The sequence below is a fragment of the Otolemur garnettii genome, unplaced genomic scaffold (genome assembly GCF_000181295.1).
Source record: "Otolemur garnettii isolate 467f Iridium unplaced genomic scaffold, OtoGar3 scaffold00055, whole genome shotgun sequence".
NCBI classification, from domain to species: Eukaryota; Metazoa; Chordata; class Mammalia; order Primates; family Galagidae; genus Otolemur; species Otolemur garnettii.
In genome coordinates this window covers 10,006,137-10,016,320 of record NW_003852450.1, presented here as the reverse complement: position 1 = coordinate 10,016,320, position 10,184 = coordinate 10,006,137, and positions in this window count along the sequence as shown.

Sequence of the window (10,184 nt, the reverse complement as noted above, 5' to 3'; positions counted from 1 at the left end):
CAAAGTGCAAATTAAGAAAGAATTGCCTAGTTTTCGTGAAACTGAAAGCTAATCTCTCTCTCTCATGGCACCACAGTCGATTTAAGGTCATGAATCATTTTGTGGTCCTCCCTCCCATATTTTCCTCTCAGATGTATGTGCTTCCTACTTCATGTCCTTTGCTCAGATTAGCTCTTTCTTTTGAATTTTATTATAATAGACACATTGGGGTTGGCTAGTACTTGCGCTATCCTTTCTTGTTAAGAACCCTGTCATCCTGGTCCAATAGCTTTGTATACGATTCAAATATTGCTTTTCACAGAAGCATCTTTTAACCTGTAATGCAAAAATCCTCATTATGAGAGGGATAAGAGCAAATGACAGCATGCGATGGCTGTCTTCTGAACTGTGCTCTTATTGACCTATTTACCAATTATAGCTTTCTCATTTTAACTTTGTTCATTACAGATATTCATAAAGGACAGTAGATAACTCTTAGGAAACTAGAGTCTATATTAGTATGAAATTGAAGTTACACTATTTCTATAAAATTTACTGAAGTCAAGCCTTAAGAATATAAATAGGGACACATGAAATGGAAAGTATGAATTTATTCATAATCACTTCAATGGTGCTATGGTGGATTTGAAAGTCTGGGTAGCATTTCAGCATGATTTAAATGTTTATTAATAGAACTACTTTTATTATATACCTCTTTTATGAAATAAGGATGCTTTTCTTTCTTTATTTCTTTATCCATGGTTAACTAAACAGGACTCCAAAAATATCAGAAACATTTCAGAACAATGTTATAAAAGTCATTTGCCCCTGGCAGTGTCCAGTTTAGCAACATGAATTGGTAAGAAAACCCTGTCAACCCAGTGTCACGTCTTTGCCATTTCACATAAGACAAATGCAAATAGTTGCGTGTGGGTTGACGGGGAGGGTGGTATATGATGAGTGGGATTAAATATATTTTCTACAATTAAGCTCAAGGAAGTCAGCAAAGGATATCAAAAAGGATTAGATAGAAAACCCCAGAATTCTCAAGATGTAAAACTATCTTCGTAGGAGGTAATGTTAATTTAATTACCTTTCCTTAGAAAGTGCCAATAATCCTTTAAATTAGGTCAAGATTTTTTATTACCTTGAAGACATTTTGATTGATACATTCATCTATATTTTTATCCTTTTCAAAAGTGTAGACTGACTAGACATACCATCTTATATGTTAGATAGGAACAGTGTGTCTCAATAATAGACAAATATGGACAATTCATTATTTGATTACTAACATAGGAAAAGCATGCAAAAATAAAAGTTAGATTTGTAAACTTATTGACTAAATTATTAATAATCCCAGGCAAAAAAATAACCACCATCAAGAAAAAAATAAACCTTTGATTTTTGCCTAGAAAAGTTACTAGTCATTGAAAAAGTAGGTCAGTGAAATAACTGGATTACTGAAAATAATCAGAACTGACAGAGACTACTAGAAGTCTATAGGCTACAGATTTTTGGTTTAAATGTTTTTGTAAATCTGGCATTTCTTAGGAGACAGATGAAAATTAATAAGATTATGCTAATTTACAGCATAAATTAAAATGTTTTATAGGACTAATACCATCGAAGACTTTTACTGGGCACTGTTTAGTAAAATTTAATCATTCTAATTGTATATTCACTTTACATTTTTCAAAATCAGAAATCATTCAAAATTCAGTCCCATTAATACAATTATTTGTTCATGCATGTATTCAAAGTGGAATGAATATTTTATGCTTAACCTCAAAATGATGGTAAAATTTCAAAAAAGAGCATTATATTTTTTAGGTCCATGCAACAAAATTAATTTAAATGGTGTAAAGAAAATAGGTCCAAGCAACTATGAACAGAATGTTTTGAGTTGAAAAAGGAGGTCTATGTAGATTTCATTATTCTGTATTTTTATACTTTACAAATTTAACCCGTTAATACAAGTCTGGAATCGTTGAGAAGAGTGATAATGGATTTACTTATGCAGGCCAAGTATTTAAATCTTGTATTACTGTAAAATGGCTTCTTATATTACTTGATGTGTCACTCGATTAAATATTCCTGGGATTTCAAATTGATGGTAAATGTCTTTGCCCCTGATTGAAGATTCCATGTCAAATATGCTGCCTACAAGAAAATGCATCGTTCTGAAGTGTACTTTAAATCTATTAGGAAAGGCACTTTCCACTCTGATAATTTGCATAGAACACAGTGAAGCAAAGAAGCAAGCAATGCCTTCCAGCTAGATGCTAATAAGGCCACAGGGAAAAAAAAAAGTTATTTCAAATATATTTGCATAACACCCCATGTCTTTCTCTAAAATAGGCCAAAGATTCTGCTATTGCTTATCTTGCAAAAATTTAGAGCACTTTTCACATAAAATATATCTTTACCACTTTTCTAAAGGAAATTATTACATATTGCTCTTAACTGATCTATTTTTAGGAGCCAAAAGCAGCAGGGTATGTCAGAAAGGGCTGCTTCATGAATTATGCATTTGTCCTTTTTCCACTTGGCTACATGCCCTTTATTTCATGAATCCTTGAAATCCTGAGAATGGCAAGTTTTAGGTTGAAATTTTCAAAATTTCCTAGCCACATGCTTCCTTACCCAGCTAGATCTTTCTACTACCTATCTGCTGCTGAGAGACAATTAGTCTGGACCCTTTCTTCATGAAGTATGCCGAATAGATTTCATTTTTTAAATAAAGGTTGTGGATCACTTGCATTGGTTTTGTTCACATCACAAAATTGTTACTGCCCTTATCATTTTTGCTTTCACCTCTCAAGGCTTAAATTATACAGTATATAGTATGTGTTTTAGTAAGTGAGTATTTGCCTGATGCTTCAGAGAAAATGACAACACTGTTGAAATTAAGTAATATAGTAAACCGGTTGTGCAAATCCAACAATTCCCATAAGTCAAATTCTGTATGTACAAAATTATAAACCCTGTATTCACAAAATTCCTCTGTGGAGCTGTGATTAGGTAACAAAAATAATTCCACGAACATCTGTGACTAGTACTTGAGGAATAAGAGAGAGTTCTTGCCAACTCTGAGCAGAATATTGAACATAAAAATATTGATTTGCTCCTCATTCTGACAAGAACATTACTTCAGACGTGAATAGGAAGATCTCGCTTCCTAAAAGAGGCTCCATCTCCCTCCTCCCCCCCGCATCCTTTTGTCTTTATCTAATTCCATCATCTCAGAAACCAAAGACTCCCTCTCACAATAGTTCAAGGTTGCTTACCATGCACAACCTGTATTTTGCCTACTGCTTTCTTTTCTCCTGAAGAGCTGAAGAGGAAAAAAAAAAAAAAGAAAGAAAGAAAGAGCTTTCCTGCCCTTCCCAAAGCACAGTGCCTCACTGGAGCAGGTCAACGAAGGTGAAACTCCTTTTCCCTAGACTGTTTTTTTAACCTTACAAGTCCATGTTGTACTTAAATATAACAATATAGCAAATGTAATTTTAGCCTCTTAACATGATTCAAGCCAACAATAACAACAACAAAACATTGGAGGGAGGTAGTTTAAATTCATTATGAACTATTTTTAATCATACCGTTATGAAGTTCATGTGGTTGTAAGACTTTTTCAATCCCCTTCTTGGAGATTTGGGATTATTTTGCCTTGGTAATCAAGTTTGAGAAGGTTAAAAGTAATATTGCCCCAAATAAAAAGGGACTATTTAAAACAAACAAAATATTTGGTTTCTTGCACATGACTTTTCTCCTGTCAAAAGTCATTTATTTGATTTGCAACAAATATGGTTAAATTTTCATCAGAATAATTTTCTGAAAGTGCATTCCTATAAAGTAAAATCAATACTCAACTATTCTTCTATAAATAAAATACTGAAACTTTTGTAATTTCTGGCGATGTTCAAATATAGCAATAATATGGTAAAATGTTTATTAAATGGCAGCAGATATGAGTTATGGGAACAAAAGAACCAGAGTGTGCAAAGAAAAAACTTACAAATCAATGTGCTTCTGTTATTTTAAAAGTATCATTAGAAAAAAAACAAAGTTATCACCATGTACATTGATGTTTGCCTGTTAAATATTGCTTGTCACCTTTAGAATTTACTTAGTGTACTTTTCTATAGCTTTCTGGAATTTCTTATATGTTTTCTACCTTTAAAGATTAAATAAAACTTCAAACTAGCATGGGTAATTTTTTAGACATTATATAGGTCAGTGATTTGTAGGGAGAATTTATTTATGGGTTTAACTATTTTATGCCTGCTTTCATTTATTAGACACCTATGTTTATAATCAATAGAAGAGAGAAGTATGTCTCCGGGACTCCATCTATTTTTTTTTACGGTGGTTACATTTAACGTATATGATAAAATTATGAGCTGTTTGCAAATAATTTATGAGCCCAGAGCAAGTTACTAAACTTACATCTATTGGCTTGTTTCACACTGTGCATACTCCAACAGTGCTTAGCTTTTCCAGAAAAAGAATGTAGACATTTTCCAAACTGACAGACATGTCAATATAAGTGTATTCATACTTATAAATACATTCTTCAAATTATTAAACTGAGATCATTTTAAAACTAATTTGTAAAAGGTACTTTATAAATTATAAAATATATAATTCACTAGACTAATATTATTCCTGAAGAATAAAATCCTTGTGGCTTACTTAATAACTAAGAACTAATTAGAGACATGTAGTTGGTGTTTTCTTCTCTCTTCTTTTTACTAAATTGAAGCAAATCAGAAAAAGACAGCAGGTGGATAGTCATAAAAGTGTTTTTTTTTTTTTTAAAGCAATAGTAAACAAAGAATATTATGTTCAGTAAGTAGAAAGTTGGATTCTACAGTGCTCACAGGGTTACTAAGGTGGAGGCTGTGCAGGATGTAAACATATAAAAACCAAGGAGCTCGCAATACCTTTGCCCGTTGAAACATATAGTTTCTTGCTTTTAATTCTGATGAAATTCTCTATCATCAATCATTAATTTTGAAGAAAAATTCTCTTTCTAATATCTTATTATCTGGATGTAGTTTTCTCTATTTGCTCATATAATCCATTTTTGTATACTGGTTATTGTACTACGTTCCCTACTTGAGAGAAATAAAGGCAGAGCTAATCGTTATGCCCAAAGTATCTATGTTTTAATGATGACATAGACCGTGATTTAAACACATTTATTAAGTTTATAAGGAAAGAGGAACATTGCTCAGGGAGTAAAGATTGCCCACTCTGTACTTACAAATATTATATTTGATGAAAGCAAATTACATTTATATAATTAAAAATCTGTAAACAAAAAAAACAAGTACAAAGATGGAGTTTAAAAGTTGAATCCACTTCTCACTAAATTATTTGGGAAACAGCACAAAACATGTAGAAAGGAGACATAAAACCAGCAAGGAGGGAATTAAGTTCTGTTTTTTATTTAGTCATGTGAAAACTTCTTGGTAGGTCACCTTCTCTCTTCATGAATGGCAGCTGTGATCATGATGACCATGCTCCAAACAGAAGAAAATAAGACTGCAATTATTCCTGCAAAGTAACAAAAATCCTGAAGTGAAACATACTCCTTAGAATGACCTTGAGGAACCTTCATGGCATGATCTGGACCTGTCTTTCCAGTGTGAGAGAGACACTGGTCATTTTCCTTGCACTCCAGGAACATAGTCATTTCATGGAGTTTTGCACAACCTTAGGCTTTTCTCTTATCTTGCATTGAAACTGCCCTTGCAAATCGATGAAGGAGCCCAAGGTGAGAACTAGAGTAAGGGACCCCAGAACTCTGAAGAAGCAGGCTTAGCTAAAAATGTTAATGCTCAGTTACTCTCCCCTTGTTTCCTTGATTCACTGTCCCCTTGTTTGTTTCTCTATAATTGCTACTCTAAAGGGCTCAGCTGGTAGTTGTAAATATTCTTAACTTTCTCCTTAAATAAGACCACTTGTTTGGAACTAGTCTTGTCACCTGTTTCAAGATAACTTCTAGGTCCTGCATTCCAGTGGGTTGACTGACCCACTCAGACCAAGAAGCTGAATCAACTGGTCTTGGTCCCACCACTCAAGGAGCTGCATTCCAGAAGATGGGCTAACCCAACATGCATCTCACACCACAGGACTGATTGTTCCACTCAAAACTAGACAATTAGCAGACCCTGATTGCCTAATCTTCTGCCCACCAAACTGTCTTAAAAAACCCTGTCTCCGGCTTGGTGCCTGTGGCTCAAGTGGCTAAGGAGCCAGCCACATTCACCTAAGGTGGCGGGTTTGAATCCAGCCCGGGCCGCCAAACAACAATGATGGCTGCAACCAAAAAAAATAGCCAGGCGTTGGGGCGGGCACCTGTGGTCCCAGCTACTTGGGAGGCTGAGGCAAGAGAATCACCTAAACCCAGGAGTTGGAGGTTGCTGTGAGCTATGATGCTACAGCACTCTACCAGGGGCAATAAAGTGAGAATCTGTCTTAAAAAAAAGAAAAAAAAGAAAGAAAGACAGAGACAGACCTGAAGCTATTTCCCAGGAACTTCCTGGTTCCCCCAAACATCATTTCAGAATATCACTTGCCTTTCCTTTAAATATTTTCTTCACATATTTCTTTCAAATACTGAAGAGGAAAAGGGAAGACTAGAGGCCCCACAAAGTGCAAAGGGGAAGAAAGGGCTGTTAAAAATGATGATAGGTGTAGTTGAAATCCAGAGTGCTGTTAAATTTTTAACTCTGCCTCCTAATTATAGCCCTCCTGACACTTTCTGTTTCTGAGCTCCATCAATGTATGGTGGAAATGACCTCAATACATTTTGTTAACTAGATCTCAGATATTTTTTCTCCTTCTTCAACCACTTAAGCAAAGCTTCTCCCAAGACTTACTGTCCTATAAAAGGTGAGGTCTCCTTCCTGAATCTGAATGGCTCCCTTGGGGTTTGAGGGTCATTTACCTTTGGTTAGTACAGCAGATGGAGTGTTGCGTGCTTGGCTCACGCTCCTGGCTCAGTGCCCTGGGCTGTGAGGACAGTTGCTTAACTCAGAAGGTGGCTTCAGATTCAACCCTCTACCATCTTTTCAGGGCTCTCAGCTAATGGAGCAAACTATGAATTACTGTTATTAAAATGTTATAAGAAACAACTCAATAGCAAAAACCAAACACTAAATTCAATTTAAAAATGGGCAAATGATCTAAAGAGACAATTCTCCAAAATATATAGTTATAAATGGTCAATAAGTATATGAAAAAATTCTCAAAATCACTAATCATCAGGAAATGTGAATCTAAACCACAATGAGATATCTTATCCCAATTAGAATAGTTGTTATCAAAAATGCAACAAATAACAAATACCTGCAAGGATGCAGAGAAAAGACAACTCTATACACTGTTGATGGGAATGTAAATTAATATAGTCATAGAAAAAACAGCACGGAGATTTCTCAAAAAAGTAAAAATTGAACTACTGTGTGATCCAGCAATCTCATTACTGGGTATGTATTCAAAGGAAAATAAATCAGTATGTCAAAGAGATACTTGTATGCGTACCCCCATGTTTATTGCAACACTATTCACAATAACCAAGATATGGAATCAACCTAAATGTCCATTTCCATATGAATGGATAAAGAAAGTGTGATATATGTATGCAATGGAATATTATTCGGCCACTAAAAATATGAAATCTTGTCAATTGAGGCAACATGGATGAGCCTGGAGGACATTATGTTAAGTGAAATAAGCCAGGCGCAGGGAAATAAATGCCATGTGTTCCCGCTCATTTGTGGGAGATAAAGAATGTTGATCTCATAAAAGTAGAGTGTAGAATGGCTTTTACTTGAGCCTGGAAAGGTAAAGAGGAGAGAACCCAGTGAGAGGTGGATTCATGGATAGGAAATGATAGTGAAGTAGGAAGACTAAACTCTAGTGTTTTATACTACTGTAAGGTGGATATAGTTAACAACAATTTATTATACGTTTTCAAATAGTTAGAAGAGAGAATTAGGAATGTTCCCAATACAAATAAATGATAGATATTTGAGGTGATAGATAAGTTAACTACCTTGATTTGTCATTATGTACTTCACAGATATATCAAGCGTCACACTATACCCCATAAACATGTACAATTTTTATGTGTTCAGTAAAAACAATTTAAGAGGAGGTCAAGAATCCAAGAAATGGTTTTAAGAAGAAATGATCATTATTTCACTTCTGCAACTTAGAAATGATGAACCAGCTCCTTAGCTAATAGAGAAAAAAATAAGGAAACTTCTTTGTCTGGACATTTATCTCTTCTACTTTCATTTTAGTTGCATCATTGCATTGGTACTAAAACCCATATGTTTATCACACAGCATAAACATGAGTGCATCATGCATGCTTTACAAATTACCAGAACTAGCTGTGACAGATGAGGTGACTACATTTATTGGGTGCTTGTTTTGTGCCACAGTTTGTCCTAGACCAGTTATAATACGTCATCATGCTCATTCCTCACAGCCATCCTCTTGTTAACATCTTTTGGGGAAAAGTGAGAACTTGGGAGACTTGGAAGTAAAAAGAGTTTACTCAGCTTTACACAGTTAGCAAAAAACAAAATAGGTCTATGAGCTCATTTGCTATTTTTTTATTACCACACTACTGACAGAAAAGTGCAAAATGGCAGAATTTGAACCTAAGTTTCTTTGCCCTGAATATATGTTGTTTTGAGTGTTACACACATGGTTGGAAGTGCCTAAGAAATTTCTCATGGAGCTGGGACAAAAATGGCTGTGAATGGCACAATGTACTGCAAAAATTCAGTATATGTTTGAGCAAGACTCACATGGGTCTAAATCTCAATGCAGCAATTTAAGGAGAATATAATTTGGGGCTCATTATTTAAAGCATCCATTTCTACCTCTATAAACCAATAATATCCTCTTACATGAAAAAAGAGACATAAATTCTATAGCATGTATTTGGTAGTCTGAGAAAAATGCACATAAAACCCATGGCATGTTATTTGTATTCAGTTGTTGAATACTCATTTATAAATGAATGAAAGTTTTCAGAATCTTATTATAATATTGGTATAACATGAAAACATTTTGAAAATATATTTTATCTGCATCTATTGACCCAAGTTGGGGTCCAGCAGCCTACTGAATCTGAAAGCAAACGTAATAAAAAGAAAAAGAAAATTAGATTCTCAAATGTGAAATAGGAGTTTTGGGAAAGTAATAGCATTGCAAGACAGGCTAAATTATTCAATTTCTTCATCCTCCTTGCTCTCTCTCTCTCAAACATATTAATGATTTTAAGCCACTGTTAATATGGATGGAGAATATGCCTTCATGCAACAGCCAAGCAACATCAAAGACAGTAAGAGAAAGTAACATCACACCCGTGGAGAAATGCCAAGGGCAGAGGTAAGTCCTCTTGTGCCTGTTCATCTAGAGTAGACCCAGCCTAGAGAGAGAGAGAGCTGTGATCCAGATTTAAACCTGTGCACTCCTAATTCTCCTCTACTACACCTAGGGCCTGAAGGTTGTGTTAATTTACCTTTTTTGTCTTTTGTTTGGTGTTTTATTTTTGTTTGTTTTGTACCTCATGTTTTCTATTTGAACAAACTTCACTACCAGGTTTAAACAACTTTGCCCCAGGTTTGTGGTTCTTCCCCTGATGGGAGGAAAGATGGGAGGGAGGGAAGGATGCAGGGAATGAAGGAGTAAGAGAGGGGAGAGAGAAAGGGAGGGAGGGAGGCAGCGAAGGGGGGAAAGCAAGGAGAAAATAGAAAAGAAAAAGAGATTCCAGCAAGAAGTATGGGTCCTAGAGTCTTGAAGTCGGATCTTACTGGTCATACGTAAAATAAAGACATTTCTTTTCTCGATATATTCTGATTACGCATGAGTAAATCTGCAATTCTTTAAGAGAATCTGTCTTTACAGATTCCCTATTTCCATCTCTTATGTGTCATTTCAATCAACATTATATAGTATTCTAATGAAAGTACTCTGTTTAGATCATGAGTAGTATGTGTATTTTGATTGGTATTAGATTATGATTTTAAATAACTTATTTCAATGGATTATTTTAATTAATTTTTTTCTCCCTGAGTCTTTTTCTTTCCATTCTCTTCCTCCTATTTTAGTGTGTAATCAGTTTTATTTTCTTTTTCTTTCTTTCTTTTCTTTTCTTTTCTTTTTTTTTTTTTG